Raw genomic sequence first — 10000 nt, forward strand, 5'->3', positions numbered from 1 at the left:
ACACACACACACACCTACACGCACACGCACACACGCACGTGCACATGCACATGCACACACACAGTGTCATGCATGCATGCACACATTCACGCAAATGTGTGTGCACACACATACTCCCTACCATCCTGTAATAAGTGGTAAGCTGATCTAGCTGATGGTCATCCTCCCATGGGGCCGCTGGGTGGCTGCCAACTTCCTGCCTGCTTTGTCAGTGGATAAAGCCCCTAACAAACGAGAGGGCTGTAGCCAGGCGGGCCAGCCAGGTCAAAGGTCAGCTCGGCCCCAGGGCAGGATTGAGCCCAAGAGCACTACAAGGAGAGAGAGAGAGAGAGAGAGAGAGAGAGAGAGAAAGAGAGAGAGAGAGGGAGAGAGAGAGGGAGGATGGGGGAATGCACTTAAAGAGCAGCCGCTATTAGCAGAGCCTAAAAGCTACTACACTGTAAAATCCCAACTATGAGTGCGTACAAATGTAACCAAATGGACAAGTAAGGATCCATTTGAATGGATAAATGGATAAATCACCTCTGAGGATTGTACTGTGTAGCCTACTATACCGCTTCTCTCTTCTCTTCTCGGCTCGGCTCTGTTCTTCTCTTCTCTCAGCGTCACTTCATGAAGACATTTTAACTCCACTCACATCAGTAGACACTCCCGCTGAAGAACATGAAGAAGGCGCTGAGATCCTCAGGGCATTCGTCAGTCTGCACGTATACAGCTGGCCGGCCTATGGGTGTTGAGCAATGACGGGAGACATCTCCTTGACTCATACAGCCCTACATGAAAGGAGTGCTTGGTGGATGTGCTTTTTTGTTTTCCTTTTTTTTTGCACTGCAGAAATGGCACTCGGTAAAAGAGCACACAACAGGTAGGGACGGGGTGGTGACTGATTGGGGATGGGCTGGCTCTGTTCCACGGGACCTTTCCTGAAGTCTACCTGTGTTCTGAGGTGAATACACCTACGGTGACTCATCGGCTAGTGTCTGTCTGTCACACAGTTAAGAGCTTCTTTCATTTTTTGGAGAGAATGCGGTCAAGTGGGCGACCGAGCGAGAGAAAAGGAGAGAGAGAGATTGGGCAGTCAAACTCTTTCCTTCCACCCCAGCTGTCCGTTCATAGAGGGAAGGGAGAGGCCTTGACATGGTTGACTTGAACACATTTAGTGTCATTAGCAAACAGGAAGTGTCCCCTGCAGCTGTTTTCAGGGTGGGGGGACCCCCCCTCTCGACTGTAATGGACAAATGTTATCCTCTGTGTTTGCCTTTGATTTTTGACCTGAAAACAGAAAGTGACATTACAAATGTCCTATAATATCTTTTAAATTGTCTTGACATTCCATAGCTGGCCCGGGGGGTTTCTTGTTTGTCCTCCGTAAGTGCTTGCGTTTTCATTATTGTGTCCCGAGGCTGGCTATTGGAATGTAGTGGCCTTTCTCAAGAGAATCTGGAGTCTTCTGAAGAGAAAGAAAAGCGTATCTGAATCTGAATACTTATGCTCATTAAGTTAATACAAAATGAAAGGTAGCGCCGTCAAGAGGCTACTTCTGTTTGAAGAGGGAACAAACCCTCTCTCTCTCTCTCTCTCTTGGTCTCTCTCTTTCTCTAAATTAACCTGTTCCTATTCCAGTTTGAAGATCAGCCACACTTAACTCAGGCTTGGGAAGTTAAACAATGCCAAAAAGGAACACAATGGTGAGGAGAGGATAAACTTAAAGAGACCCTATATGCTAAGTCCTTCTCCCAACAGACATGATCAACAGTCTATTTGGAAGTGCTCTAGTCATCCTTGCAGTGCTATACTCCATGGGCCTCATGCAGCTCTCATTGGAGTGTGCTGAAAGGTAGTGTGTGGTCTGAGCAGAAGGACAGTAGCTGGGTGTAAAGAGCCGCTCAGCTGTTCAGAGGTAGTTAAGTCATCCACCGGTCTCATGACTGTTGTCAGGAGGTTTCGAGTCACCGTCATGCACCCGAAGAGAAACAGAAACATGAGATTATGGGGATCTGCACTAAAAGATGGATAAATCAATGCATTTTAATGCTCTTCCCCAAGAACAAAGAAATCAGCATAATCCTCCTGTACTGTACATGTATTGTATGTTTGCTGCTTTAGAAAAGCATTATTACTTTACAATGTGTGCCCAGGTCATTAATGAAGGGCTGATGTTTATCCAGGGGCATGGGTCGTTCACCGTGCCCTACAGGCCATAGCATGGGCTTCCAATGACTTTATGACTGGCTATAGGGGCAAGTGGTGAGGATATGGGGGTTCCTGTACAGGCCAAAGGGGTGGGCCTTGCCTTTCACTGGCCCACAGTGATTGTACAAGGCCCCTAATGATCTGCTTATAGGCCCTAAAAGTCCCTCGCAAAGACTAGACACCAATGACCTCACACTCCCAATAAGCAACATGCAGCACAGAGCAGTGAGACTAGGAGCAGGGCAGGTTCTTTTTTAGACACAATATGACATTTCAGTAACGTATTTAGAATTCAACTTTAGGCAAAACACTGAAAGTTATTGGAAGGAAAATAAAGGGAATAGTAGAATGCTTCAAATGGCTTTTATATGAGGAAAAACAATTGTAGTCTTCTCTTAGTTTTTATCTCTTAGTTTTTATCAAAAAGAGTTGGTATGAAGGCTTTTTTTCTGAGAGCAAGTGCTGAGTGTGGCTGCATGTTGACATCAGGCGAGTCTGCAGTGCAGAGCAGAGCTGGGTGCCCCTGAGCAGGCAGTTACCACAACAAAGCCAACAGACTGGTCTGAAAAACCAGGCCAAATTCCTGCCCTCTAGGACCTGGCTTAAAGCTTCAGCGGAAACTTTGAAAGAGGGAGCGATGAGGAGAGTGGAAGAGGTGGAGGGGAGCGGAGGCCAGACTGGTTAGTGTGTGCAGTATAGGAGGGTGGATAGCCGCTGGGGCCCATAGAGTATGGCAGGAGGAGAGAGACAGAGAGAGAGAGACCGGGCCCCCACTTTAAGGATGGAGGGATCGTATTCCTCCCCTTGAAAGCAGAGGGGGCAGCCGTGTGTTGGAAAAAGAAGCCATGAACTCGATCTGACGATTAAACAGGCACATCTCTATGGCTGCGGGCCACATCTGAGACCAAGTCAGCAACACAACTCAACATGCACGTGCACACACACACACACACACACACACACACACACACACACACACACACACACACACACACACATTCACGTTCACATACAGAATGTATTTGTGCGATAGCTGCCAATAAAAGTATTGGTTGAACCAGTTGATCCTTGTCTGGAAGTATTTTGTGGAGTCCTATATTACATACCAAATGAGCACGGAGCAGCCAAAATTGATATCTTATGAATTCATTTATGTGTGATACCGCCTGCGAATGCTCCCCTAAAACATCTCTCTCTTCCCATTGGTCCAGCAGCGGAGTGAGTCTGGAGGTGCATTGGGATTGTGTGGGAGTGATTGCTATTTAGCCTCACAGAGCTTTGGTACAATCACATGCCTATATCTCACATTATCCTCCAGGGCTCTCCCCCTCGCCCTGGACTCACCCACTCCTTTCCACACTGCCTTCCTCCCTCCCTCACTCCATTCATCCTTCACTCACTCCCTCCTCCCCGCTCTCCCACCCTGGCCTCTCTCTCTCTCCTCTGCCTCCCTCCTCCTCCTCGCCCTCCCATTTTGCAGGGGGCAAACAGTTAGCTTGGCAGGCGAGCAGAGTGGTTATGCCGGAGAGCTGCTCTAGAACCTTGCACCATCTCCAGTGAACATAAATTAATGGTGTAGAGCAAACAGGCAGTTGGCCGGGCTCCAGGAACCCGCTTCAGGAGCCCAGCCAGTGATTGTTGTGTGGGGGGCCGTGGCAGCAGCAACAGCACTAGTAGTACTGAAGCTCTGCCAACCAACCAGCCAGTCGGAAAGGGAGAGAGAGAGAGAGAGAGAGAGAGTGTGTGTGTGTGTGTGTGTGTGTGTGTCTGTGTGAGCGAGTGAGCGAGAGAGAGAGAGAGAGAGAGAGAGCCAGACAGACAAGACTGGGGGCCCTTTGCTCTATTATTGATGCCCGGGGCCCCGGCGGCCCTCCTTGTATTTGTAATCATCACTATTTTACTGTGCGAGTGCAGTCTGCTGAGAGCTGGCAAAGTTATTGTGGAGGCTTCACAGTCTGAGCCAAACAGAAGAGCAGTGGTGTATTGAACGCAGTTTATGTTAAGCGTAGATATGGACATACTTTGGTTGGCCGTTATCAGAGATTGGCGTGCAGTGTGTTTGTGTTGAACACTGTGTATTCAGATTGTTGAAGTTTGTGTGCTGTTTCTTTGTGTGCGTGCGTGCGTGCATGCGTGCGTGCGTGCGTGTGTGTGTGTGCGTGCGTGCGTGCGTGCGTGCGTGCGTGCGTGCGTGCGTGCGTGCGTGCGTGCACACGCATGTGTGTGTGTAAGGTAAGGTTGAGTCATATGGCATTCTTGCCTGTTTTCACGCTGTTGTCAGGAAGCAGCTTAGTCCCCAGGAAAATAAAACAAACACAGACTCCCCCACTCCACTCTACCCACCCAATACACACACAAAGAGAGAGAGAGAGAGAGAGAGAGAGAGAGAGAGAGAGGGAGGAAAAGAAAGAACGTTTTTGTTTTTAGTCTGCACACACTGGACGACCAAAAAAAATCGATTCAATGCACTCAGGTTTAGCTCCCAGATCATAGGGTATGTGATGTTTTTTCTACAGCCTCATTTCTAATTCAACTGACTGAAGGAGTTTATTTGTCAAGATATGCCCAGAAACATCTGCAAATGCTTTTGAGTGACTCCACAACTTTACATAAACTTTAAATAAACCACCACTGTTCTTTAATATATCTGCTGACAAATACAGTTGCTCATTCATTTCAAAATGAATTCTATCACATCACGTCCATGATAATGAAATGCATTACATACAATTATAAGAAACAACAAGTTTTTTACTCTGCCAACTAGTTTAGTTGAAGACAACAACGTTAGTCAAAATGTTTAGGCCCTTCTATATTAACTGTCAATTGGGAACCCATTTGATATTTGCAGACTTAGAATTGATGAGCTGCATCCTGTAAATGGGGGGGGGGGATCTGTCAGAAATGTCTTGAAGCTAAGAAGCTAGATATCGCTCTACTGGGTGCAAAGTAATCACCCGTGACAGATTCAAAAAGTCAAATTGGATATGTTTGTCATATCTGATCTCTGGGATATGCCTATATGCATTCAATCTCATTGTCGTTTGTCAGAAGGAGACAAACTGTAATATTATTAACAATGGCATGTTGATATTTAAAATGTGCCAATCTTACGCCAGCTCAATGCAGAGTGCATATTAAAATGTCATTCCAATAGTTGATTGCATTTATTTGAGGCAGTTCATATTATTATCATCCCCCAGTCACTATGATTAAAAAACAAATAAGATTCCAATCAATTTAAAAAATGTATACAGTATATGAAATGAACCATAAAGGATAAATTATTGCTGTAAAACAAAAGACCAACCTGCAATAAGCCAAACATCGCCCATACACAATAAGCAATACTTTGAAGAAATTCATTATATGGAATTATTACAGCCCTTTACAAAATATAGATTTAATAGATAGATATTTTCTAATAAACCTGGAAGACAACAATAAATGGCGCCACATCAGCAAATCTTGCTGTGTGTGTGTGTGTGTGTGCGTGTGTGTGTGTGTGTGTGTGTGTGTTACCATGGCATTGGGGGGGTAAACAGCCAATGGCCTGCGATTTCCTGGGAGTCATTAACATGGAATGGGTTTGCAGGACACCGCGACCTCGTGGCCTGGCTCTATAACTCATGTCACACATTGATGATGTCATTCATCAACGGGGTCCACTGGACGCTCAGGGAAGGGGCTGAGGCTAGGTGGGTGGATGGGAGAGAGGAGGGGGGGGGGGGGGGGGGGGGCACAGCATTGCAGGGACTGGGGGACGGCGTAGTAATGACTGGGCTGAGGGATGCGACGCTGGTGGTAGCGATTAGGTGTTCAGAGACCACCATCTCCAGTGGATTTTGTATGGGCGTGTTAAAGTCACACGCAGCAGGCTGGAGGTGTGGCATGGCCATAGAGTGGCCCTGCAGTGGTTGTGGTTATTGTGTGTGTGTGTGTGTAGTGAAATAGAAGGATGGACTCTGGGGCTTGACGGGGGGGGGGGGTTAAGAAGTGTAGGGAGATGATGATGGAGCTGGCTCAGCTTGTAATGTTCAGCAACCACAGAGGCCATTACAGCTAGCACTGTCACTGAGCACAGAGCACATCACACCATGTAATTTAGCCAGCAGTTGGTCGCACGCACACGCACACGCACACGCACACACACAGACACACACACACACACACACACACACACACACACACACACACACACACACACACACACAGAGAGAGCTCGATGCTCAATGACTGGCAGAATATGATCCACCTGTGTGTGTGTGTGTGTGTGTGTGTGTGTGTGTGTGTGTGTGTGTGTGTGTGTGTGTGTGTGTGTGTGTGTACATGTGCACGGTCATGACAGGGTGTGCAATTTCAGGTCAGAGTGTTGGAATTAGACAACATTTGTGGTGGGATAGTGCACGTGGTGGTATAGTGCACGTGGTGGTATAGTGCACGCTTGTGCCATTAACAGGCTTCAGCATAATTAACAGAGCTGCTTCGATCGTAGAGAGCAGTGCTGGCCTGGACAATAAAACCAAGGCGCTCATTTCTGCCGTCTAATTATTTATAGACTGACTGCTTTACGTTTTGTGGTCAATCCTCTTTTAAGGATATTGGTCTCGGTGTTTGTAACTCGACGTATCGATCGAACTCAAAGCCAGCCATGAGCTTATCAATAACATCTTTGATCTGGCCGTGCATGTTTGTGTTTTGTCCATTAAATAACCATGTCATGTGTGTGTGTGTGTGTGTGTGTGTGTGGGTGGGTGGTTGAGGGAGGGGCCAACTCCCAAAACAGCCCCATCAGAACAGTGAATGACTTGCCTTGCTCGACTCAATGCATTTTGTTTAACGTTTATTCAACCATTAATCGCTCACTCGCTCGTTTTAAAATATATATTTTTTATTTTTTACATGTAATGGCGTTTTTTTTCACATCGAGTGATTTACAGTCGTATATTTTTTACTGAGGCAATTAACGTTAAGAGGTTGCTCAGAGGTCTAAATAGCCTTTCTCCAATTTCACGGCTGCTGCAGCCTTGTAACCGCCAGGCCCACCATGCCGGCCTTAGTTCTTATGTCTGTGAGTGTGTGTGTGTGTGTGTGTGTACACATGTACCTCCACTGCCACTGCACACTCCATTTTGTGTGGCTGAGATTTCAGAACCCCGGCTTTAAGGAAAGCTGCCACGACGTAAAGTGTGGGTGGCCTGCAGTCACAGCCATAAAAGGGGTGGGGGGTTGGGGGTGTGTGGATGGGCGAGAAAGAGGAGAGAGAAAGAGCAGGATAGAGATGAAGATGGGATGAGGGGAAGCTATGCATAGGCACATATACAGTACTGTGTGTGTGTGTGTGTGTGTGTGTGTGTGTGTGTGTGTGTGTGTGTGTGTGTGTGTGTGTGTGTGTGTGTGTGTGTGTGTGCGTGCACATGGCATGTGCAGTTTTGTTACTCGAGTGTGCACTAGAGCACGTGCATGTGCATGTCAGCAGGGATGAGGGAGGGGGTGTCCGGTCTGATGGAGGGAAGGAAAGATGGAGGGAATGAGGGAAGGTGGAGAGCGGGGTGTGGGGGAGGGGGTGCATGGCAGGGCTGAGCGAAATAGGATTTTTTTAGTGTTGTGTCTATGTGGTCCAAGCAAATCTCCTTACTCAGGGGTTTTGTTGCGAGGGGGAGGGGCTTTAACATCCCTACTCTCCTTGATGAGACATCTTTCTTGTTTGTTCAAACCATTCATTATGGTGGGATGTTGGTGGACGTACACGCTGGGCCGTGGGCCGCCGTATTTATCACCGGGGCTGCAGTGTGCTCCGCCTGGCTGACAGTATAGGCGATTGATGACCGAGGCCGGGCCGGAGAGAGGCCAACAAAGCCTTAATACAATGTAAATGACCCACTCCCCAATCTAATGCTCCTCTCCTCTCCTCCCCATCACCTCCGCTCCATATCATATCCATTCCAGATCACATTGTGTGTGTGTGTGTGTGTGTGTGTGTGTGTGTGTGTGTGTGTGTGTGTGTGTGTGTGTGTGTGCGTGCGTGCGTGCGTGTGTGTGTGTGTGTGTCAGTGATAGAGGGGAAGAGAGAGACAGAGGAAAGCTCTCACAAGACGGAGAGAGAGAGGGAATGTGTGTGCATACATAGCAACATCCAGATTGTTAGTTTAACTCTGACCCACAGGGGTCAATTTTACACCCTCAGAGTCAAACTATCACTCTGGATTTCACTCTAGTACTGGATTGTTTGTCAGAGTCCGTTTGGATTATGACCACGGTCAGTTAATGTAATGAAAATGAGGAAGACCAAGGGTTAAGGTGTGAGGGGAGGGTCTCCAAATGCAAACGCTGGCATGTACTTTAAGGACATAGAAAGACAGACATGCTTATTGGCACGTGGACATACTCGTCTCTCTCTCTCTCTTCCCCCCCCCCACACACACACGCACACACACACACAAAAAGAGGAAGAAACTGAAAAGGCTTGCATCACTCCTCGCCAAGGAGATGTCAGCACCTGGCAATAAAAAAATGTATTTTCTATGTCACCATTATCATCTTTCCTTTGTTAATGATGTTAGCATATTAACAGAGACTGCATACACAAGTACAAATCAGATTAATCCCTTGCTGCAGCCGGGACTCATTATTTGTCCAATCTCAGCCTTGTTTGTTATTAATTGAGCACATTCCTGCGACCATTTCATCCCCCTCCGTCTGTCCTTTAATTAAAAACGACTGCATGTCGACGGCCGGTTCAACCTGGAAAGCAGGGAAATTCTCCTTTGCGCTGATATGAAACCTCAATTACATCCGTTCCCCCAGCTGTAAATGAGGAAATGGTTCTTGAGCAACTGTTATCATTTCAAGTTACATTGAATTCAATTAAGTGAAGTCAGGCTGACATTACCGTCCCCGTTATGCCTGCTTTTAATATAACTCTGAGAGGGTACAAATATAATATAACCAAATGGATTTTCTTATACGTGTGCACTCTCAGTTACAAATGGATAAATTAAAACAGATTCTTACTGTGTAGAGGTTATGAAGGCAGATGTGTGAAGGAAGTATAGTGTTTATGTATTTGCGGATTCAACACCATGTGTATACATTTACCACCCCTCCCAAACAAAATGTGGCGTCACCTTTCAGAAAACAACCTGTGCTTGCATCATGCGCACTATATAGTGTGCATCTCTCCACCTGCGCCTGCATGTGTGTGCGCGTGCGCACACAGCGTGGCGTACCTCTGTCTGCAGAGGGCTGAATGAAACGCATAGTATCTCGTTTGTTTCGTTTGCGTGCGCCCCGACTCCTAATCTGGTCCTTAAAGACATCTGTCACCAGCGATCACTGTTGTTTTGTCATGCTTCATAGCAGGCCCAGAGGGAGCAAGGCAGCCCAAGGTCTGCCATTTATATCAGCCCGTGCACTCTAGATTGGACCTGACACAAATGGTATCACTGCAGCCCCAGTCTCCCGAATTACATTTTCAGGTAGAACTCTGGGTGATCCTGTATAGGAGGGATTTCACACTCGATTCTGTTTTTACTATATTGGACTGCATTCAGTTGCTCACGCTAAATGACACCCTGCCTGCTGCCAGGACGATACATGCCTCCTCTCCGTCTCAGACATTCAAGGAAAGGGAAATGTATTCAATGCAAATCTGCATCCACTCATTCTGTTGCTTGGTATTATAAAAGGATTCTTAGACATGTATATCTGTGTGAGCCATGTTTGAAAATCTTGTGTGTATCCGCGCAAATGTGTATTTGTGAATGTATGTGGTGCATATGTTTGCGTGTGCTCTATAGCTGTGTGT

At 46.9% G+C, this 10000-nt stretch overlaps 1 protein-coding gene across 6 annotated transcripts in view; it reads left to right on the plus strand.

Moving 5' to 3' along the window:
- Positions 1 to 10000, plus strand: part of meis2a (Meis homeobox 2a) — a 100710-nt gene that overhangs the window by 55676 nt on the left and 35034 nt on the right. The window lies entirely within an intron of this gene.

Source organism: Protomyctophum parallelum (assembly GCF_964188405.1).
Source record: "Protomyctophum parallelum genome assembly, chromosome: 20".
Lineage (NCBI taxonomy): Eukaryota > Metazoa > Chordata > Actinopteri > Myctophiformes > Myctophidae > Protomyctophum > Protomyctophum parallelum.